This window comes from Passer domesticus, chromosome 9 (assembly GCF_036417665.1).
Source record: "Passer domesticus isolate bPasDom1 chromosome 9, bPasDom1.hap1, whole genome shotgun sequence".
Taxonomy (NCBI): domain Eukaryota; kingdom Metazoa; phylum Chordata; class Aves; order Passeriformes; family Passeridae; genus Passer; species Passer domesticus.
The window spans coordinates 38,161,783-38,185,984 of NC_087482.1; the positions used below are offsets into that span (position 1 = coordinate 38,161,783).

The window sequence follows — 24,202 nt, forward strand, 5'->3', positions numbered from 1 at the left end:
AAGCACAATAAAAAGAGAAGTTAAATGCAAATGTCTATTTTTTTTTACTTGAATCATTGAATATGCTCTGAATAATAATCAAGACCAGGACATTTTTTAAAAAATAAGAGGTTTTAAACAGATTGTTTCAATGCAAAGCCATGCTATGTTGCAGGGGAAAGACACCATTTTATTCATCTAACTCACACTTATTTCTGAAGGAGTAAGAGTGTATAGGGGGCAGAGCAGGATTCTACCCACCTGCATGTGGAAGACGAGCACTGGAAGGTGTGTTTGGATTGCCTCAGGTCTGTTTTGTCTGTGCAGTTTACTCTGTGTATAAATGACAAACCAGAACAGAGAGCAGGTAGTGAAAGAGACTCCCTAGTAATAGTTGAGAACTATTGATGCTGTGGGCTGAAAATAAAACCAAGATTTATGTGCCACCAAGAAACAACACTTTACCAAAGGCAGGTTGTGATTCTCACGAGCAGCCTGGAATCTGAGGGAGCCTGGAATGCACCTCGGGATCATCACCAAAGGTGTGTATGCTTACACGGGAGGGGTATAGGAGTAGCTGGGAAGGACGATGAGTGCTGGGAGGGTTTGTGTGCTGTGCAGCCACTTGTGCCCGTGCATCCAGCGCTGCCCGAGGCGCCGCGCCCGCTGCGCTTGGCTTTGGCCGCCCGGGGAATTGAGTGCCCTGATGCCGGTGTTGTATCCCTCGGGTTTGGCACCGTGCTCCTTCAGCCCTCAGCCTGCCCTTGTCCTGGAGCGGGAGCCCAGCAGATGGAGCAGTGCTCCTGCTCTGGGGGATGCGCCTCACTTTGGGCAGCGCCGCATCCCGAGCAGCGCTGTGGGAGTCAGCGGGGCTGAGCTGATCGGCTCCTGCGCATCTGGAAAGCACAGAGTGAAAGCGTCAGTGTAAAAAAAATACATGTTAAATTCCTGTTTTTGGTGAGGGGAGTGATCTGCGATATATATATCTGATTAACATAATAGTTTGTATAGACATACATTATAATTTCCAAACTTTATATACTCTACTGTATATTTACCTGAGCTCTAATTTACAGTTGAAACACAGACAAGGGCATAACAGAATAATCCTTTTGATCACAGTGGTATTTTATGGTAACAATATACTTTATTATTTTTAATAAAACACTAGTAGCTGCTGTTAGCAGTATTCCCACAGCAGCAGCCATGAGTTCTGGCACAAACAAGAACAGAGAAGCCTTCTCCATCTCTTTTTTTCTTAATAAATAATTGAAGGAGAAAACGAGAAAAATATGGTGTAGGATCCAAACAATAAACAAAACCCAGGGTCAGAAAGCAGGGCTCATGCTTTCTTCTCCTTTAAACCTAACTACCCATATTTTTTTCCTTACTGTGACAGAGAAATGTACTCAGCTCTTTTTGTAGTGAATTGTGTCTTCAAAAAATATTTTTATATATGGCAGTGCTGAGCAGCATAACAGGTCTAATGGCATATTTTCATCTGTATTACTGAGACAGCTCTCCTGCCACGCAAAGCACAGCCCTGCTCCAATTATATACTCGTGGCTGTGCCTGCCCTGAACTACCTGCTGCTCATCAGAATGGCTGTTGCACCCAGGTAAGTTTGGAATAAAAGAGGTCAGCATTTGGCCCCTGCAAGCTAATGGGAATCTAGCCCTTTGTAGATTTTCTCATCTCTCTCTTAACGTCACTGATGGGGCAATAACACCATCTTCCAGCTGCCTCTGGACATTGTGCCTTGCTGTGCCTCTGCACCTCCTTTCTTCCCAGGCTTCCCTGCTCCAGTGCATGTCCTTTGGACATTTCCTAATTTTCCCCTCTGAGACTGCACTGTTGAGATCTCCCTCTACAGAGCCTTACTGTCAGTTTGTCTCTGGGTACAAGATACCCAGGCTTCAGTGTTAATTCTGCTGCATTTCAAAAGCATTCGAAGTTTTTAGTTGCAAAGCAGACCTAACAGAAATGTAAATAGTTTCCTCCGAATATAGGTATTTTACATTAGCAAGGCACATCTGTTTGGCAGGCTTCCCTCCATTTCAGGAGGGCTAAATTTGGCTTCTTTTCAACCACCCTACCTGGTTACTCAAGGTATTCAGTAGAACTGAGCTTTGGATTCTTGTGTTAACCAGCCTGTATGCATTTCATTTGCCTGGTATCTGTATTTCTAGTTTGTCCCTGTTCCAGGAAAAAAAAAACCAAACCAACAAACCAGTGTTCCTTATCACATAATTTCAACTCCCTTTAAAAACTAATGGGAACTGCTACAAAATCTTGGCTAACAAATAGATTTAAACTTCAGTTTGACCTTCTTAGCCATGAAAAACAAAAGCTGAGAAGGGATTAGTTTTCTGTGAGCACATCAAGGGGCAAAAGCCCAAGCGGGTGGGGAAGAGCAGTTTCAGCTGAGGATAATACTAGCAGGAGAACAAAGAGGGCTAGATTTGTCCTGAATTAATTTATGATGCCAGAAGCTCCTTCATGTCTGGTCAGGGCAATTCTGGGACAATGGCACAGTAGGAACATCAGGCAAAACCCAAAGCTGGCTTTTTAAAGGAGGATCCTCAGGGTGTGAAAGGGATTATGGGGGTGAGTCCTGCAGAAGCCCAGACTCACTGCCCAAGGAGTCCTTCACAGTCCACTCGTGTTTATTCCTGTGTTAAAATCATTTAATGCTCCATTTGGAATTACTCTGAGGTACAGAAAAAAACATTTCTTGTGGCTGCATTGCTTGGGAAGAGCTACTGCTGAGCTGGGAGGAGTTTCCAGTGGCTCCCAGGCTCTCTGCCTGCTGCTGTTTCAAGGCTCTTGGCAGATAGGTTGAGCTCATGTTTCTGCTGCATCTGGTTTAACCCACTGCCTGCTCTGAACCCTTTCTTGGCTTTCCATCCAATGCTTCTGACTTTGAAAGCCCCTCTGTACTCTGTCCTTATCTCCCTCTCTGGAAATCTTACCCTGTGTCTTTCTGCTACTCCAGCCCCTCAAACTCATGCACACCCCCAGCTGCCTGTGATGGTCCCAGGAGCCATGGGCTGTATCTTTCATCTCCAGGGGTCTCATTTGGACCCACAGCTCCATTCTTAGCAGCTGCTCCTCCTCTGAGTCTCCCCCAGTGCAAGCAAATGCTGCACACCTCATTGAATGTCTCAATTTCCTTCTTCCCCCTGTGTTCTGGGCCTGTCTCTGCATCTCCTGTCCCTGTGCTAGAATATCTGACACCTGCTTTCAACAGGGTTTTGTGGACATCAGAGCCAAATATCTGAATGTGCCTGGTGGGACATTTTGACATGGTGTATACTTGGGTCAGTGTTGATGGCACTTTGCTGAATGCAGCCCTAGCACCCAGTTTAGTTATTGAGTGCTCTGTTTGAAGCTGGGCACAGGAAGGAAACTTAAATGAGTGGAATTGTGGGTGTGATGGATGTATTTTCTGCAAGAGAAGGTCCAATTAGAGTATCAGATGTTTCTCTTTGATATTTTATCAACTTTGCCAGCAGCTGGAAGCCACGAGAGGAGGTGAGGCTTGGTTCAGAGCAGTTCTCCGTAGGGATTCTGTGATGCTTCTCCCTGGTTTCCCACGACTGCCAGTTGTGCCTGAATCTGCCTGTGAGAGTCTGGAGGTCAGCAGTGGCCTGGGACAGAGCCATGGATCACCAGCTCATGGAGCAGTGGTGCCATTCTGCAGGGCAAAGGGGGACTGTTGTGCAGTCAGGCACTGCAGCAATTCTGCCTGCATGGCAGCAATGTATTCCAGCTTTGTACTGCTGAAATGGGGGCCAATCTATCTGATCCATCTGCTGTCAAATTAATGTCCAAAGCTGCCTTTTGAATTCAGGTCTTTCACGAGGAGCAGCCTGAGTGACAGCTACGGGAAGAATACAGAGACGTGAATTTCCTGCACTATAACTCTTGAAGACTAAAATAGTTGGTATTCATAGTTCAGCTTAGCTTTGGCAAGATGCTCTGAAATCATAAGTTACACAAAGGAGAAACCATGTGTGCTCACATACACTAGATCTTTTTTTATTGTTATTGTACTAACTCTTCATTTCTAAGTAGCTGCATGCCAGGTGTATGCCATTTCCCATCCCACTTTACAACAGAATTTTAAATTATGAAAACATTTTTCGTTTGAACTTTGGCTAAAGGACATCTAAAGCTCCATGAGTATTGCTGGTCTCCTAGAGACAGAGTCAATAAACTTCTGGCACTTTGCAAGTACCACAAGGTATTATTTTACTTCATTATAAAGTTTGTGCACCTTGCATTAATAGTGCTAATACTTCAGAGAAACAAAAGAACATTTTTAGCATTTCATTTGCATAAGGGCTGAGTTTTTTAACCTGTTGAATAGGTACCCTGAGGGTCCTTTTATTTGCTGTGGAGCTCTGTATGGCATGGAAATAGCACAGGAATCAGTAGCATCAGTGGAGTTTGGGCACTTTCTGGCTTGTCAGAGTCTTGCCACTCAAACCCCATTAACTTGTCCCCTGCAGCTTAAGTGGCTTTGTGGGTTTTTTGTAGTGTTGCTGATTAACCATTAAGTGCAGAGAGAAACCCCTGATTTCAAGGCAAGTTTCAAGGAAGGCTGTGGACAGCAGTACATTTGGGAGCAGGGTGCTGTGAGCCCTGGTGTGCAGAGCCCACAGACTGGATGGGCATTCAGCAGGTGAAAAAAAGTGTTTTGTGGGCCTGTCTTAGAGGAAATGTGGACCAGAGAGGGAGTTCCTCCATCATGCCAGGCAGCACAGCAAGTGAGTGAGCCCTGGAGCCAGGAGCCATTTAGCAGAGCAGCTCTCAGTGCAAGATCCCAGCAGGGACAATTTTGATGGCCTGGGCAAGTTCCTCAGCTCTCACTGGGGCTGTCCAGTAGGACAGGGAGAGCTTTTGTTGAAAATGTGAATCTCAAAACACTATTCTATTGCTTGGTGCAATAAGCTAATCACAAACCCATCCTTACCCTACCACTTGCATTAACAGCTATCCCAGCTTGGAAACAGTGGGCCCAATTTGTTCACCCATGTGCAAAAAAAAGTTCCCATAAATTTATTCAAAACTCTTTGCTACATAAAGGAATGGAATATCTGAATAACTAATTTTTAGTATTACATGTACAGTTTGACACTTGCAAACCTAAAAAAATGAGGAATGTGTTGTGGTGACATAAAGGGGAAGTAATGAAAATTAAGTAGATACATATATTTAAAGAGAGTTAGTTAAACTGCATTTAACCTGAGTGTGAACAATCATTCAGAATTAGCAAACTCTTCATTTGCTATAATTCACTTTGAAAGTGGATGAAGATAAATTGAATTAAGGCCTCTTTAATTTTAAATAGATGCATCTACATAGTGATGCAATTAAACGAATATATTTTGAGGGTTGATTTGAATAGCAGATCCAGACCAATGAAAAGGCCTATGGGGCACAAAAATTCTATTAAGATGGGCATTGGAAAGTATTCCTGCAGAGATGCAGGAAAATGTCCTTGAACAGGTTCCCCCTGTTCTGAGCCACCAAAGGACTCTTGGACACCATCTGCAAAACCTTTCCAAGCAACTTGTGCCCCTCAAGCTGTGGATCCTCTGAGCTGTTTGGCTCTGGGCTCCTTTCCTCAGTGAGGAGAATGCAGCAGTGTCTGGTCACAGGGCTGTAACTTCAGAAGAAAATAGAAACTCAGAGAAGGTGGTTGGTAAGAGTTATTTCAAACTTTCACCAAATTTTGAATGACTGAATATGTAAAGTGTTTATTGTTATCCTTTTCTGGTTCTAGAGCACAGAGTAAATGTTTGGTTTTTTTAACCAAACTTTTCTCTGTATTCCAGCCCGAGAAGGAGCACACAGGTGCAGTGTCTATACTGCTGTAGACTGATAGATTATTTTTTTTCCCCCCCAAAGACTACACTTGTCTTAATTTCCTCTCAATTACACTCAGGCATTAACTAATGCTGACTAACTATGGCCCAAAATAATTATTGCTATCTGTTCTCTTTGTAAATATAACTCCAGCATTGAGCTAGAAGAATAATGGCATATTTACAGAAGGCAGCTAATTAAATTGAGCTTCAATTGCTTTCAGTTTGCCAGAAGGAGCCATTTTCACAGCAAAAAATGTGTGCAAGCCTGCATGCTTACCAGGAACAACTTGGTATAACATAATTCAGAGTTCCCAAGACAAAAATTCAGTTCAAGACAAATTTACACTGGCAATAAAAATCTCATTAAGGAAGATATGAAGATCTCTCTACTACACTACGACAGTTAAAAGAGGTTATCATTTTTTCAGTTTATTTAAGGAACAGTATATATTTCATTGTTCCAGAGCAGCTGTAATTGCAAGTGTCTTTCAAACACTGCTTGCAGTGATGCATTTGTCTTATGACTGTAACTTCAGCACCAGCCTGTTGATGCATCTTCATTAGGACAGGAGAAAATGCTGAAGTTTCCAAATTCTCCAATGTTCTGGTTCAATTTTTCCCTATTTTCCAACCCTGAGTCCTGGAAAGTCTCTCTCCCTACTATTATTCAGCCACCTGCAAAAACTTCCAGTGGTCACAACTTGTCTCCAAGTGTTTGCACTCTTTTTTGTTCCTTTGAGATGTTTAGCAAAAACCATTCATGATAATTGCAAAGCAGCAGTCCTTTTGCAAATCAGAGTTTGAAAGAACCATTCTTGCTGAAGCCTGTTGTTACCAGTCTCCAGGGCCTTTTCTGTTCTGCAAAAACAAGGGGATTGTTTCAGAGTGGTTTTTTCCTCTACAACAAAGAGTGTGTTCCTCTCGTCTGTGTTCAGATGCAGAAGTCTGGCCCACTGATTGTTATTTACAGTTTTCCTTGCTATAGTTCACTGCATTGCTGGTTGGAAAGCTAATTTTCTTCTTCTGTCTGCATATCATTCCTCAATTTGTTTTTATCTGTTGGAAATAACAATTTGGCAGACATCAGCACTTTTCCCATGTTTAATTAATTCATTTAATTTTGTGGCAAATGAGAATAATGTGGCTTAATTTTGCTATTTATGTATTGATTGATAAGAATGGAGATCACAGGAAATTTGGCTTTACAAACCAAAATTAAGTGACCTCTCCACGAGGACAATTTGGCACATGTCCTTCACTCAGTGCACGGAAGTGGAGATGGCACAGAAGCAAACGTGGCTCTGTTGAGGTTACAGGAAGATGAAATGTGAAAATTTGTAATGTAAAACTCATTTTATATTAATGGAAATTAGTACCAAGTGGGAAACACAACTTGCTGGCCAAAGACTGCTCTGGCCAGCTCCCCTTCTGATACAGCAGTGCTTTCCTTTATTTAACAGGAGATGGGCACTGATTCCACTGGGAATTCAGATAAATGAATTATAGGGAGTGTCTGAGCTGAGGATAACTGGATTTACTTTTTTTCCCCCTGTTTTTGACCCACAGAAGACTTCTGTGCAATTTAGCAAGTTTCATGGGTTTTTTCCTGTCTGTAATGTTGCATTCATAATATTTTTGGTCTACCTTGCCTAGTTTGAGTGTCAATTCTTTGTGAAAGGATTTGGAAAGGATTTGTCATTGGAAGGATGTAACAGAGGCAGTCCTGGCTTCCTTTGGATCTTTTGAAACAGAGATGGAAAATAACACAAGACTTGCAGCAGCATTTGGTGGCTGGAGTTTGTCCCTGGTGATGCAGGACCTGGTGGGATGGAGACGTGGTAAGTGAGCCCTCACCATCCTGCCTCTGCTGGTGGGTTGGCTCAGAAGAAATGTGGAGTTTTGTTTGCATATTGGGCTGATCTGCACCTTCCTGTCAAGGTGGCTCTGCTGGTGAGTTTGCAGGGCTGGTGTGGCTCCCTGGCTGATGCTGCTGCTGGCCCCACACAGATGGTCATTTGGGCCAAGGCTCTGGGATGAGACACAGTGGGCTCAGAATCCAGCACGAGAGATGAGCTTTTGTTACCCTCTGCCAGAAGCACTGCTTATATTGAGGGATTGGGAAAAGCTACACAAGTTTCTTTGAATTTAACCTCAAAATCTAATTTCAAAGGTAACCGCTTTCAAATTTCCAACTGTCTTTAAGTCTTAGTATTGAAAGCCCCTTGCATTCCCCCAGTGGCAATGCTCAGCAGCCCTTGAAATTATTTCCAGCATGTATTTTAAGTTTCCAAAGAAGAAAGCACAGGGAAAAAAAAAAATCTAGATTCTCCTCAGTGATGTTGCATCAATACTTGGCTGATCTGTGTAATGCGAAGCACAGCAGAGCAGAGCTGAGCTACCAGCAGCTCACTAACGAGGGGATTAGATTTGCCTGCAGATGGGCTGGCATATCTTAAGCAAGAGAGCAAACGTGGAGTAAAGTCAAACTTGGGCTCTGGGTGAAGGTGATACAGCTTTTCCTCTGAAGAGCATCTGCTGCAAAAACAGCAGGCAGGAAAGCAAAGTAAAAGCAGTGGTTTGGGCAGGGCTTAAAGAGCATTCTGCACTAAGTGCAGCTTTGCTTTATTTTTTTTACTACTACTAATTGTATTTATGTTCCTGACCAGCCCAGGTGCTCTGAGGTTTAAATGTAATAGTCAAATCCAATCAAAATATACTCACTCTCTCAAGTAGGATCAGTTTAATAAATAACATCCTCTGAGGCAGGCTGGGGAACAGGGAAACCAAACTGACAGCAAAGAGTTTTCAAAGCCAAGAAATAACATAGCAGTGCCTTTTCTCATTGGTCTGGGCAGGGTAGGGATGAGACCCCAGCCTGTGGATGTAGGGGGTAAGTGCTGTGGTCACCCTGCTGCTCAGTATGGGGGTGGTCCTGAATTTCTTGGAGTTTCTTTGAGGCTTCCTCATTGAATGCAGATGATTAAAAAAAAAAAGTGGCTGCTCCAGGGGGATCTTTGTCAATTATTTTGATAGTCTGCAGAGCAAATTATTCAATATCATACTTAAATCTTTATATTTAATACTCATTTAAAATCTGTTACGTTGAGATAGAAATTGTTGCCATGTCTCTGTAAAAGATGAACAAATTTTCCACCATTTTAAATACAGAACAGAAATGTTTGCAGTTTATTTCTGTATTTCTTGCATCATGTCTGACAATTTTTCCATCCTCATCTATTATGAAATTTGCAATCTGGCTAGGGTTTAATATCATGCTATTGTATTAAATTTCCATACTTTTATTATTCTACAAGTTTTAGAATTTACATTGTTACCTTTAGGTTCCTTTTTCTTATTTGTCTGCTCTTCCTTGCTGCTGATCTATGGTCCTTGAGATCATAGGCATGACTTCTCCATTTGTAATTGCATTTAAAAGCATTTTTACAGCTCTCATTTTAATTGGATATTTTTCCTTTTTAAAGAAACCTTCTTTCATGGTTGAAAGGGTTGTTTGTTTCTCTTGTCTCCTGTTTGTTATTCACTCAGTTTATTTGCCTGAAAAGCATTTTCAGTTTCTGTTTTGCCTTGCTGGTTTTCTAGAGTACCAGCAGCCAGCATTACTGGTCAAGCAGGTATCTGCAGAGCAGAATGAAATGTGGCCATGATTTCTAGGAGTAAATCCATGATGAATATTTAGGTTGGTGATTCGTTCTCTTCATCTGTTCTTTTATCCAGGTAGATTGACTGCTGAACCACCTCAGTGCAACCACTGTATTTTTTTATTTTTTTTTGTTAGATAGTTATCAGTTTCCAAAGTGTTTCCTGAATTTGAACCCCTCTGGTAATGTAATTTTCCTCTCATATCATGGTAGATGTATTTCAGTAGGTCTGGAGGGGTCTGGAGGGACAGCTCTCAATGCACCATGGTAGTATCCTATAGTAACTGGGTCTTAAATTTAAAGAAAAGCCTCTAATTCTGTTTTCTTTGTGTTTAGGAAGCAAACACAGCTGTTTTAGTCAGGACAGAGTAGAAATTACAGCCACGGGTGATAAAGAGGTAAAAGGTGCAAATTCAGTAAAGGACCAATAAAAGCTGTTGACTCAGGAAGGGCCAGCGGCTGGAATTAGCTGGATTACCCAGCTAAATAAATTATCTGGAAAATCCATCTGAATTAGCTCAAGTTGAGCCACGGTGTGATGAGTGGGCAAATCACTCTCACGGGCTGGCAGGTAGAAGATGGACATTTGAGAGCCCATCAGCTCTCCTGGAGGAAGGAGCAGAGGCTGGAGCTTCAAGCACCCAAATATCTCGTGCTGAGACTGGGGACAGAACTTTTGGGGGTCAGGGTCTGGCTGTGGGAGCTGAGCTGGCAGTTCAGTGCTGCTGTCCCCCTGCTCTGGAGGGCTGTGATCCAAGGACCTGCCCCTGGAGCTCTGCAGGCTGGATGGAGCAGGGGAGGGGTCCAGCTGTGAGAGCCCATGGTAGAAATGAGAGAGGAAATCATAATTCAAATAGCAGGTGAAAGCAGCTGAAATTAATGAGCACTGCAGTGTGAGGTGAAGTTGCAGAAAGCTGCACAGAATGCTGTGTGTAACTACCTGGTGATTGTCACAATCTCTTTGTTTGTCCACAATCCCTCAAGGCAAATAGTAGCCCCTTCACTTCAGGAGTTGGAGGAACAATTGTATTTTTGGCCTCAGAGAGAAATTCTTGTTAACTTGACCAAGTATAACATCCATGCTGCTTATTCTATGCTTTTCATGCGCTTGCTGGCTGTTAGTTTGGCATTTTACAAGTGAAGCCATGAAGAGATGACATTGTTTTTTCTTTTCACCATTTTTTTCTATAAATTTATTCTTCATGTCTCTGCAGAAACCAAGTTTCCCCCCTATTGTTCTTGTTATTGACATTATACATAGATAAAGCAATTTCAGAAAGTATTTCTCCTAGTTAGGCAGAGCAGAGTTCCAATATACCACGGGCACATCTGTCAACATGATGCCCCTGCCTGTCTTTATTTTCTCAGTTTGCTTGTGGTCCATTTAAAATTAGATTACGACTGATTGGTTCTTGCATTCAAACTGCTTTGAACAATGCTCCATCCATGGGCATATAAAACAAAACTGAGGCGACTGCAAAGCCTGAGGGATCAATTCCAAATATCACTCTGTAATAAAAACTGTATTTCCTTAATTTTTTTATTGATTCAGCACTCATTCTCCTGTAATGTTGCCGTGGTAATATTAAAACTCAGTGACTGACATTGGCATCCCATAGAAGTAATTTAAATAGTTCCAGGGAAGAAAGCAGGCTTTGCTTTTGCAATGATTTTGCTCAAACTGTCACAGAGGAACTTCCTTGGATGGAGGGAATAGACTGGACACCTTTTTCCTTTGAAATATGTCATGTGTATTTCTTGCAGCCCTGTACTATGCCTGTGAAGCCAACAGGGTTCTGCTGTGGGCACAGCTGGGTGCAGCCTTTGAAAGCAGGTATGAATTTTTGTGTTGTAGGTGGGAACAGGTTATTTGTGTAGGGCACAGGGCTGCTGTCTGTTCAAACAAGCCCCAGCCTGTTCTTCATGTAATTCATGATACAAGGCAAATGAAAAGAGCAATTCCTGTGAAACTGAAGACATTTGGCTAATTAATAGTCCCAAAAGGTGTGCATCTTACAGATGGGAATTTCAAAGGACCTCATGAGGTTTGGATTCACAGAGCCAGTCAGTGAAATGGGAGCTGGACATGAGTCCTTCAAAATGCCTGGGAGACCTTGCTTGCCACTAAAAAGCAGGATGGAGATTCTGTTACATGCTGTGAATCTCCAAGATCTGTAACACTGTTCTGGTGAGAGGCATTTCTCAGTCTCCACTGCCCACGAGGTTCTTGCTGGGAAAAACAAGGTATTCCCAGCACTCCAGCTTGGGTTTCTGCTTCCTGTGGACATACACAAGTAAAGGACACTGCTAAAAATGAAATAAAACTTGAAAGTAGATATATGAGAGCTACAGAGGCTGCTGAGCTGCTTCCTCTGCACTTGTTTGCTGTTGACTGAAGTCAGGCAGTGGTTTTGTTCTGGTGCAATGCTGAAGGAATATTGAGTGTGCCTCTAAGATAAAGTCATTATTTAGGAGCTCATTAAAGTACTGGCCTTGAAAAAATTTCCCACTGCTAATATCCTCTTCCATCACTGTGTCAGGGATCGGAGCTGTTTAGAGAAAGTGCTCTGTGCTCTGTGGCTGTCTCCCACCTCTTACCTGGGGGCCACCAGGACCAGGGCTGGGATAAAACTTTTTCAGCCTAGAGCTAAGAAAGGTGTTAACATGAGCAGTAAATTGCTAAGTAACCCTGGCAAAACCCCTCAGCACCTTCATTTCCAGAAAAGATCCTGAGGCTGTTTTCTCTCTGCTCCTTCCTTTAGTGAGCTGGGGCCCTGCTCTGTGCTGTGAAAGCACACTCCTCCCTCTTGCTTTTCAGCCCCACTCCCCGCTTTTCCTCCTCTTGCTTCTGTAATTCACCTCGTGCTGTACCTGCAGGCTTTGCAGTAGGAAGGGAGAAATCAACCCTGCTATTCCCACACATTTCTGTCCTGGGTGCTGGGAGAGAGTTGGAGCCCCAGGAGACACCTCTGCCCCTGGGGCCACATCTGAGCCTGGGAGCAGCTTGGGCCTGCCTGTGTCCAGAGCCTGAAGGTAACCTCAGAAAGGTCAGAAATGAGTTGCTGAACTTCACTGTCAAGAAATCCTCCCTCATAGCCCCAGTGTGGTTTCCTGGGTGGGCACTGGCAGCGTTGTTGCTGTGCTGGCAGATCCCAACTCACTGCAGTGGGATTCAGGAGAACATCAAGTGTCCATGCTGCAGAGCCTGTCCACAGCCCACCTTTCCTGCAGGCAGTGTGCAAAGGTCCTCTGGAGCTTAAATAAATACTAATTTGCAGTAAATACTAATTTGCAGTAATGATATTTAATCCTTTTCAAGCCATAATTTACAGTATCAGATTATTATCATAATATCTTATCTGCAGTTCCTAATGCTTTATTGTTATCCCATTACAGGGAGTTCTGCTGCCAGTGCATATTGTCTATTTCTCTTACAAATGTTCTACAGAAACCTTATTAATTATTAGTCTCATAAAACACCTGTTAATGTTACCATTTTAATAAATCTCCTCCTTAATTAAATTAGGTTGTTCTGATAGTAATCCTCTAATGTCCACTGCCTTTCTGTTCTCATCACAGTCTGATTGTAGAGTGGGAAGCAGCATTCAATTATAATTGATGTAGGTCATAATTCAGAACCAAATTATAACATATAAAGCCATATGATCATTGAGGAATATAATAGATCTCTATACTAAAGTGTCATTTGGATTGATTAGTGCTGTTTCTAGAGCCTTGTTAGAGGTGAGAAAAGCCTTAATTCAAAAGGATCTTTTGTTTTGCTTTTCTTTTTTTCTCTTTTTGTCTTGAATTTGTGTACTCTATTTCCTTGATAGGCAGCATCTACCTCAGCTGCTCTGGGACAGTGCTCATGACTACTTCTCCACTCTTTCTCACTGGTGTTTCAGTTCTAAAGCTGAGCTTTTTTTTATTATTATTTTGTAAAGGCAGACCATGTGACGATTTTATTTAATGATTTAATAAAACCTTTTCTCCTGAGATTAGATGCACGAAATCTTGATGCTGATCTATTACTGCTGCTACCCAAGCATGAAAGTACAGTTATATATGATGCAGCAATGCTAAAGATACGAGAAAATACTTAAAAGTACCCCAGAATGAAGATCTTAGCCTGGCTGTAAAGTTGGCACCAGGAAGGTTCCCCACACTGGCTCCAGGACAGTCCCTCTCTGCTAGGGAATGTCTCAAGGGAAACCTGAGACCTTGCTGCTCTCACACAGGTCCTGTTTGCGTGGGAGGTCTGGGCACCTCTCAGCCTTGACTGCTTTTTTCCATTTTTCTGATCAGAGCTGTGACAGGTTCTGTGGGATTAGAGGTGATCTCTTGTCTTGCAGGAAACCCTGGGACAAAAAGCAGAACTTTCCCAGGAGCACAGTCAGAACCTGACTCTCAGCTCTCCAGATCTTTTCTGCTGCTGGGAAAAACCTTTGTTCAGTTGCTTCACTGTCTGCCTCTCCTCTCATCATCCTCCTTTACCTTCCTCATGACAGCTACAGTCATTTATTGCCCAAGAAAGCAATGTAGAAAAACGTTATCTGTTTTAATTGATTTTTAAATATAATTTAGAAGCTCAGGTCTTTTTCAGGGTCTTCCCTTTGCCCTGTGCACATCTTCTTCCTCCCTACCAGTGCACCTGCTCTCCTGTGGGCTTCAGTATCCAGTCCCTGTGGATTTCACTGACTGCTGTCCTCAGTAGGATATTGGCTTCTTCTGGCCCCATTTCATGAGGTGGATCCCATCTCTCCCCAGTTATCCTCATTTTTCAAAGGGGATACCCATGGCTGCAATTTCTGAATCATTTTTGAATTAACCAAAGGATGTTGTAGCTGCTTTGTATGTGACGTGATCCTTAAAAACTCTCTTGCATTCTTCCTTTTAAAACTGAATTACACACCAAAAAGACTTTGGAGAGAAAAAACTACAAGCTTCATTTGGATGATGCTGAAATGAAAATGAAATATTTTTACTTTTTAAAATGAAAATATGTGGGTGTGTTTGGATTATTTGCCTTGTGTTTTCCAACAATGGAAGTATTTTATGAATTTTTATTCCTTCTTTGCTTGTAGCTTGCTGTAATTGTGTTATTTTGATTCTTTCCACAGTATTGGCTTTGGTTTCTCATTTGCTCAGTTCCAGATCCATCAGTTTTGAAGTTTCCATTCCTGTCCCATGTGTTATCCACAGTATTTAAGATATGGATGCAGAAGATGAGTACTGCAATCCCAAGTCATTGAAAACAAAAAAACTAAGTGGAAATCCATGGAAAGGAGCTGTGGAATTTGGACTATTAAGGTGTAGGTGTGACACAAATAACTTGAAAAGCCCCAGGAGCAAACGAAGATGTTGGTTTGGTACCTCTGACCAAATTACAATCACCCTTTGGCATTTTCCTGCAGCCTGACTGCAGCCATTGCCTGCTGTAGGCCTGCAGGAATTTTTAAGAAGCAGATTCAGCAGCAGAGGCATTGGCTCCTGGAATCCATGGTGGATCTTCCTGTGGGAAAGAGATGGTGCCTCCTGCTCTGTCCCCTCCGGGCGGAAGAGCCCTCATTCACTTGTGCACAATGTGATAATTGAGAGGGAGTTTCCTGGAGCTGAATGCTGCCTGCCCGGGGTCAGCAGCTGCTCTTCCATCTTGCCTGCCTTTGACATCCCTTAGGAAGCCCCAGCATGGAGTTGGAGGGAGCCCTCCGAGCTGATGAGTCTCTTTGTTGCTAAGAGACAGCTTCTGGAAGAGCAGCAGTCATCAGCTTGTTGGGAGGGGATAACGAACTGCGAGTTAAGGTAGTTGGAAAATACTTCTATACATTAACTACAAACAGAGGGAAATTATCCTGGAAAATGGGGTGTTCTGGTTGCTCTTGAAGCATGGAGGTGTTTTAGCCACGCAGAGTGTGGCAGAGCCCAGCATCTGCTGGGTCCTGTCTCTGCTCTCTCCCATCACACAGACACATGCAGAGACCATTAATAGGTCAATGTGGTGCTGCTCAGAGCTGTGTGGGGTCCAGCCTCACTGAACTTTGGTAGATGAAGCGTGTCTGCTGAGTTATAGTCCTACTAGAGAGAGATTCATTGCTCCTGCTAGGAGATAATGCATTTCAGGGTATTTTTTGGAATGTCACACATCTCTGCTGGGAGAGCGGAGGCAGGGCATGGAGCCACTCATCCCAAGCACACTGCACTTTGTGCCTCACCCTCCCCAAATAATTCTTTGGTCCATTTAACATCAAAAAAGTCTGTGAAGCCCTTTGCAAGAAAAAGCATGGGATTTGTGCCTGGTGAGGCCTCATCCTGCCCAGGAACACCTTCCTGGCTGGCAGGGAGCCCCTTGCTCAGCGCAGCTGCTTCTCTCTCCTTCACCCCCGAGGTGTTTTAGTGGCTTGGGAGGGGAGAGGCTGTCTCCAAATGACTGGTGGGGCAGAACTGCATTGCTTCTGCTCTGGCACAGCACAGGGCACAGCACTGGGCACAGCATGGAGCATGGCACAGGGCACAGAGCACCAGGCACGGCACAGAGCACAGGGCACTGAGCACCAGGCACAGCACAGAGCACTGGGCACAGGGCACAGCACAGGGTACAGCAGAGAGCACAGGGCATGGAGCACTAGGCACAGCACAGAGCACAGAGCACAGCACAGAGCACAGGGCAGAGCACTGGGCACAGGGCTCAGCTGTGCTTTGCATTGAAGCACCTCTCCCGTGTCCTGCACACTCGCTTGCTGCACATTAGTGGGACATGGTGGAAAATTTATGTACGATTTCTCTGCCTTCAGATGGAACAGAAGTACCATTCTGTCAGAGAAGTGGGCTTCCACAGAGCTGAATGGCTCAAAGAATGGTTCCTATCAAGGCTGATAATCTTCCCTGGTGATAACGCAGTGGATTATACAGCGATTGGATGTTGAGAGTAGCTGACCTTAATCTCCCTTAACTTTGGTTTTCTTTCCCATCTGATAATAATGGAGAAAGTACAACAAGTGCCACAGAAGATTACACACATCCTGCCACACTTTGCAGATGGCTGATACAGAAATCAGAGACAATGCTAAAATAATTAAAAAGCTCACAAAAAAATGAAACAGTGCACTCAGCTCCTTTTGTGAGGCTGTGGCTAAGGAAACAGGCAGCCAGCCTGAAATGGACAATATAAATGTAAGTAGATCTTATTAAGATTCTGTGTGGCTGTTAAATCATCCTCAGCCGTTGCTTCCAGCTTAGCATCACTGCTAATGGTGAAGAGAGGAAGAGATTAGTTTAGGCTACTTTGAGACATCACAGATATATGTGGGAGGCATCCTCTGTTTCTTGAACTTGTGTTTCACTGACCTGCAATGTGACGAGTGGAGTGCCAAAAATACAGAAGAGTTGGCACATAAAATCCACGTCTACTCTATCTACTCTGTCAAGGCAAAAAAAAAAAAAAAGTCCTGAATGAGCCTTGGAGAGTCAACAAATCACTAAAATAGCAGCTAAAAGAGGAAGTTCAGCACGAGTTCAAGTCATTAAAATTCCCTCTAATGTATGCTCTCACAGACCAGTGGGCTGAGCGTGATCCCGGGGAGTGCAGGGATGTGTTTGAGCTTGTGTGCAAGGGGAAAATGGACAAGGCTGATGTTGCTGACCTCCAGTGTTGAAGCCTGATCATTCCTGTTTTTTGAGATGGCTGTGTGGGAAGAAAAGGTCAGTGGGGCAGCTCTGAGCTGGAAATGGGGAGAAATGATCTTTAGCATGGCTTTTTTGGGCAAGACCCCACCCGTGTGCAGTGTGGCACATTTATGTCTTGGACTTTTGCTGGTACTTGCACAAGGTCTCAAGGGGAAGGCAGCTAGGTAAGGGAATGGCTGTGGTGGAGTGTAAACATAGATTCTTCATTTAGGAAACACTCTTTCCTAATGGTAATATTTGGCTTAGGAGCAGACAAGGCCTATTAACTGTGAATGTGTTCTTTTTGTGTTCTTCCACACAGGCACTGTGGGGAAAAAAAGGAGACTTACACTTGGATTGTCTATGTTAGCCACATTCCTCATTGCCTCCAGAGGGAGTTCTGTTCACGAAGTGCAAAGCAGCCCTGGTAAATGTATTTCCATTTATTCAATAGTTCTGAGATTGAAAACGATGGAGACTGGGCAAAAGAAATATCAGGGGTATCTCATATCCAAGTGTTGCTTCATTAAACATCTGAAAATGGCAATGAAAAAGTAGAGATTGCAGAATGAGATTACCAGGGAGCAGGATGATAGCATGAAAGCCTCTGTCCTGTGCTTGTACAATACACAAGTGGTCAGAAAAATAAAAGCAGCAAACTATCTTACTATATAATAGACAAGGATTTTCATAGCTGTTATTTGGGATGCATGGAAAGTAGAAAATGGCTTTACACCAGAGAGTCACTTGTTAACTTTGGATATGTGATATGTGAATGTATAACTGAGATAAAAAAATCATCTTGTTTCATCCTTCTTGTCAGGCAATATTTGCATTCAGAAGCTCCCGATGCAACATTGAGTAGCTAAGGAATATATGACAGAATATTGTAAAGCTAACTGACATTGTGCACAAGAAAATTAGTTTTCTTTTATTGCTAAAAGATTTGATCAGTCTTGGCCCTCTCAATAGGCGAAAAAAGGTGACTGCACCACAAATGCCTGTGAAGCTGCCTGAAGTCATGACAGCTGCTGGAGGAAGGGTCCCTGGTGGCAGAGTGTCTCTGCACAGGAGAGGAATGTGTGACAGCAGCATCTTGGGACCCTGCTGTAAGAACTGGGGTTTAAACCAGCTGCCCATCATCCCTGGAGCAGAAATCCCCTACCTGTGGCACATTCCCCCCCCTGCCCCTCGCTGCTGCTCTGGAAGCTGCATCACCTCGGGAGCAGAGGCAGGAGCAAGAGCTGGACCTGTTGGGGACACTGGGGTGAAGGGACCTGCCCAAGCCCTGCCTGTGTGTGGGTCACTTGTCCTTCAGCTCAGCTCAGCCTCCCAGACCCAGCACTGCCCTGATGGTTCCTAAACCAGCTCTGCTGTGGAGGAGATTCTCCAAAAGCCTTTTCCAGCAAGGGAAAACTTGTAATGTAAATTCCTACTTGAGCACCAATTTTGGGGTTTTTTTTAGATTTGTTTTTCTGTAGGAACAAAGGGACATATGTTTTGGCTTGTACTTGTTTGTGTCATTGGGTCCTGAGACAGACAATGAAAGCTGGGATTCCAGCTGTGTGATCTGCTCCCATCCATCCACCTCACATCCCAGGTACCAAATCTCCTGAGACAAAGCACCTCCTTAACCAAATTCAAGCCCAGCTCACTCTGGGAAAGCGATGCCCCTGACCTCCTGCCATCCCTTTGTGTCCCCCTGAGGGGCTGAGCTGCCAAACCAAAGGGAGCAGGATGGGGATGGGGCAGGAGGAGTCCAGCCAGCACTGTCATGTCAGGTGTTTGGTCACCCAAGCCTCACCTGCTGCCCAGGTGGGCTGTTGTTAATCCTGGGGCTTGTCCTCATTACCTCCCATGTGCTCTTCACTGGTTGTCATCAAGGGCTTTGCTTTTTCATTTTGACTGTTTAAAGGGCATTTAAAATTAGATTATTGATGCATTAGTGTCTGTGCAGCATTTCACAAGTTACAGTGGTTTCCTGAACCATGTTGGTTTTTGTTGTAATTCTGTAGTCACAGTGATGAGAGGGGTTCTCAGGAGCTGCCAGCCTTGCCAGGTCTCCCTGCTGGTGGCACCAGACTGTGGGCTCTGGGCACATGGTGACACAGGGGGTGAGAGCAGGAAGGTGGAGATGAATATCTCGATTCTTGCACTACCATCCAACCTAAAAGCAGGCTGGGAAGTGGCACATATCCCATGAAAGTGAAGCCTGCAGCCTCTGGAGTCCAGATGCATTAGAGCCTGAAGCGAGCTGAGCTCCCTAATGGACGCACGCCGTGGTTTTGAGCATCCTGCATCTTCTGCTGATTGTCTGCTGTCGAGCCCTCGCTCCCAGCAGTGCTGGGCTTTCCACTGCACGCCAGCAGCAGCTCTTCCAAACTTCCTTGATTGTGTCTGAGCCTGTTGCTTGGTGCTTGAGTGATGAAATGGAAGGCAGCAAGAGTGACAAAGATTAAATGAGCAGCGAGGGGAACCTGAGCTGAATTTTGGGAGAGTAATTAGTGGTGCCAGTGGCTCCAAGCAGAATAAGGGGGTTTGCTTTCTGCTATTATCTGTGTGGCACTGGAGAAACACTAGGCAACTCCCTCCTGATTCTTCTCTAATTAAAATGTTTTTATGTGGAAGGTCTGTAATATATGAGGATGTGATAAATTAAACGTCGTGAGTTCCCCATGCCGTGCTCGTGCTGCAGCAGGAAATAGATTCTGCATCTCCCAGCGAGGCCAGGGAAGAAACTGCTCCTTTCCCACTGCAAACAGGAGCTGGTGGCACTCCCAGCCTGGGGGCATCCTGCCAGGTTTGCTGTGCCTGGGGACAGTGGCCAGTGTGAGCCAATTGGCTGTGGGGTGTAGGAGCCATCCCCTGGGTAAAGGCAAAACAAATGCTCTGAGTGTGGTAGAGCTCTGCTGGCACAAGTCCAGGAGGGGAAAGCAGAGCAATTGCCTTCTTCCAGCAGAGAGAAAGCAGCAGTAGAGTTGCTTCAAGCAGCTGCTGCAGCCCCTGGGCTGCATTGCCTCTTTCCCAGGACACAGGGTGGAAAATGCAGCTTTTCTGCCCAAATGCAGCAGCTCTGGCTTCTTCCTGATGGCTTCCCCCACACATCCCTCGTGGTGAGATGGGAAGCTGGGAGCAGACTGGCAGCCCAGAGGGATGGAGCAGGAAGAAATTACATCCATTTACCCCCAGGGTGTGATACCCCTGCTGGGACAGCTCCAGGAGACCATCCCGGGGCTACAGCCAGGAGACACCACCCTCTGCTCCCAGCTGCCCACCTGAGCACGGGGAAAACAACCAGTGCATGTCCTGGGGTGACTCCCAAATTTGTCTCAAACAGGAGATGCACTAAAGCAAAATGCACACAGACAAAAAAGGAAATGCTTCAAGATGATCCTAGATGATTTTATGGAAGTTTTCTCTGACACGTCAATGCTTTCATAAATTTTTTAAAGGCTTGGTTAGATTGAGAGGGAGAAGGGAGGTTGTTTTCCTGTGGCTCGGAGTCAGTGTTTAAAAAATATAGCTGTAGGTGAAAAATAATTGCAAAATAAAATTAAAATCTGTTCCTCAATGCCAATGGAATGCCAAAATGTAACTTTTCAGGTTTTAAGACCAGGTTTTAAGCCTGATCAAAACAACCCAAGAGTTCAGTATCATGTTGAAATACTTGAGTGAATCCAAATCTGTGTGTTCTAGAGAAAAAGCTTTCTTTCCAAAAAAATTCATTAACCTCTCCATAAGCATCACCTCCTGGCCTGCCCTTGCAGTAGGAGGAATGGTTTGTTACTATCCTTCTGAAAGATTCTTTTTATTTTAATAGGTAAAACCCATGCACAGTGTAAACACGCCAAAAAGCACACACCCTTTTGAAGTTTCAGAGACAGGTATTTTAAATCTGGCCTCTTTCAAAACTGCAGGCATGCATTATTTACACTGGAGAATTATAATGTAACAAAGCTGTATTAGATTAAAATTGTTCCATAAAATATTATGATTATAATTTTTTGTAGCTTGACTTAAAGTGAACAATTTATACAAAAATATGAATTATTTTCTGTTACAAAAAAATTATTCAGTGTGGGCTCTGTGTATTACAGTTATTAATCTTTCTATTTAAATGCAAATTTTTCCTTTCAACTGAGAGCTAAAGATACTTTTTATACAACTAATAAAACACAGCTCTGATCTTCTGATCCCTCATAAGGGAGATGGCTTTTTCTCCTGTGTTTGGGATGTCTCTGCTGGAACATGACATTCCTTTACAGCAAAGATGCTCTCTTCCTAAATACATTGAGAGTTTCCTGCTCAAAATGGAATTCTCATTTGTACAGCAAGGTGTGACATGGACAATCCTCAGCTGCGTAGTTTTTGTAAAAAGAGAAGAGCTAAGAAGGGCAGTGACCTTTTGTGGCCATGTGCTGTGCCTGCAATCTAGGAGGGTCGTTTATCCTGGGAAAATCTTGGTTTTCATCTGAGTGGGTTTGCTGCTGTGAGAAACCTGAAATGGGGGTTTCTTTGAGAGGCTGGAGTCAGCTCAGGTGGGAGCTGGTGGGGTGGCTCTGGCAGGGGACTCAGGGGGCTGCTCAGAGGTGTTTCATTCCTGTGAAGCAGCTGTTGAAGATCTGCCAGGCTTCACACTCACCACAGTGTTTGTGCTGTTCAGAAACTGCAGAGAGCCTCATTTCACCCACAGAATGCCAGACACCCCCAATACCACCACAGACTCCAGGGGCATGGGCACAGTTTGCTCTGCATAAGTGTCAGAGATTCTGTCTGAGCAGTTCCCATTTGCAGGAGGGAGTGGAAGTTGTCCCGCTGGACCAGGAGAAGACTTCCAAGAAGACTTGGAAGAAGTGTCTGATCCCTGGATGCTGCAATCAGCTGAGGTTTCTGCTTGCCACACGTGCCTGAATGTGACAAGGAGAGAGGTAACTCCTATCTGGCAGCTTGTGTCCTGAAGCAGAAATCAAAGTTGTTTATGTGATTTCATTTTCGGTAACAATTTCAGGCTAATTTCTGCCAATTTTTCATCTGACAAAGTGCTTCTATTACCTTGAGCAACTCCAAGGACAGCTTCCTTAATAATGTTTATATTGTTCAAATTTAGTTTAGTATTAGCAAAGGAAGTCGAAAACAACTCTGCATCTCCATCTTTCATCCTTGCATGATCACAGATCTCCCATTCCACCTCCCCAGAAATGCTGCTTCCTGCCAGTGGAAAGCTTTCTGATGGTTTTCCAGGTTCTGCATGTCTGGCAGAGCGAGTTGTCCCCTGGCCACCCCTTGGTCTCCCTTGTTAGTGGTGCTCTGACTCACCCTGGATGGGAGCTTGGCTGTTCCAGCTGCTGGAAATGTGGGTAATTGAAAAGGCTGAAGTAGTGAGTGCTGTTATAATTAACTGTCTGTATTAGGCATTTTACAGTTCTGACACCTCGCAAGAGTGGAAGTTTAATGAGAATGGAGAGAGGCTCAAAAGCAATCCATTTTCCCAGTAAAGATTGTAATGAAGGTGTGAAATGATGCACAGCTAACTAAACCTGTCTGTAATAGCCTCTCTGTTATAATGTAGTGATCTGACACTTTGGAAAAACAATACAGTGCAAATGTATAAACATATAGTATATCTATCTGTATCTATATCTATATCTAATCTATATCTATATCTATATCTAATCTATATCTATATCTATCTATAGCTATATCACCTATATCTAATCTATATAATCTATATCTATATCATATATCTATATCATATATCTATATCATATATCTATATATCTATATCTATATCTATATCTATATCTATATCATCTATATCTATATCATCTATATCTATATATCTAATTATCTATATCTATATCTATATTATCTATATCTATATCTAATATATCTTTCCTTGCAGCTTTAGTGTAATGTATCATGCAGCTTGACTGGGTGTGCCATGGGTAGGTCAGGTGCCAAAATGTGTAAAGAACTGATTGTTGACAAAAAATGCTCATTTGCTGTATAAAGATGAATGCAACCCAAGGAAAGTCCCAGAAGATGTCCCAGAGAGGGCATTCAAGTGGAGCACAAGGGGCTGTGAATGCTGTGCCAGGGCCAGCTGTGACACAGCACAAAGGATAATTCTGTGACCCATTTGCACCAGCACAGCCTCCTCACTACACTCCTGTCATGAATCCCTTGGGATCTGCCGTGGAGGGGCAGGAAGAGCAAAGGTGTTTTCTCACTATTGCTCAGTCTCTGACTATCAGTTTAAATTCCAACAGCAGCAGCAAACCCTTGTAGTCTTCACTGTCATTGCATCTCTGTCTGCGTTTGCAAGGAATCATTGGATGTGGGTGAACAGGAGTGAGGATGGCACACACCACGTGGCTTCTGGTGGCACTTGGGAGTCAGGGGCCCTCTCAGGTTATTTTTGGAAATGGATGCTCTCCTCTGGAATCTTGTCTCTCCAGATTTCATCTTTATAGGTTTTTATGTCCCACCCTGCAGGGTTTCACTCTCAGCTGGTGAGCAGCTGAGCACCTGTGGAGCCCCGTGCCCTGCTGGAGCAGGTGCCCCTCTGCACACCCAGGCTGAGGTCATTTCTGCCCACAAACTGGCCCAAAGCTGTCCCCAGCACGGAGCACTGAGGGCTGCTGCAGATGTATTGCACTTGCAGGCAGGTTTCCTTTTGGGTGGGTAAGTTTGTTTGTTTACCTTGGAGTAATTTGTCACCATTGTCACTTTTGCTCTGAGGCACCTCAGCATCCTCACCTGGTGGGAACACGGAGCTCCTGCCACCTCTGTGTTTCCAGCCAGGCTGAGGGGGCTGAGGGCCAGGTCTCTGGGAGCTCACAGGTCTGATATTTGCCATGCTGGACCCTAAATGCAGACAGCCATGAAGGGCTATTTCCAGTCTGTGCAGCTCTTGCTCCAGTTTGATCCCAAAAAGCTTTTCCTGGCTGACCTGAATTACCTTTTCCTTTTTTAAATATGTAATTTCTATGACTGATAGAAATGTCAAGCACACAGATGAAG

At 44.0% G+C, this 24,202-nt stretch overlaps 1 long non-coding RNA gene across 2 annotated transcripts; it reads left to right on the forward strand.

The window, feature by feature from the left end:
* The first annotated feature begins 14,409 nt into the window (after positions 1–14,409).
* LOC135307376 (uncharacterized) lies at positions 14,410–24,202 on the forward strand. 2 transcript variants are annotated; one of them, XR_010368084.1, is made up of 5 exons: positions 14,410–15,319; positions 16,501–16,687; positions 17,502–17,606; positions 21,974–22,107; positions 23,675–24,202. It is a non-coding gene; the product is annotated as an uncharacterized LOC135307376 (long non-coding RNA). The 2 variants fall into 2 exon arrangements; XR_010368083.1 differs by lacking the exon at positions 16,501–16,687.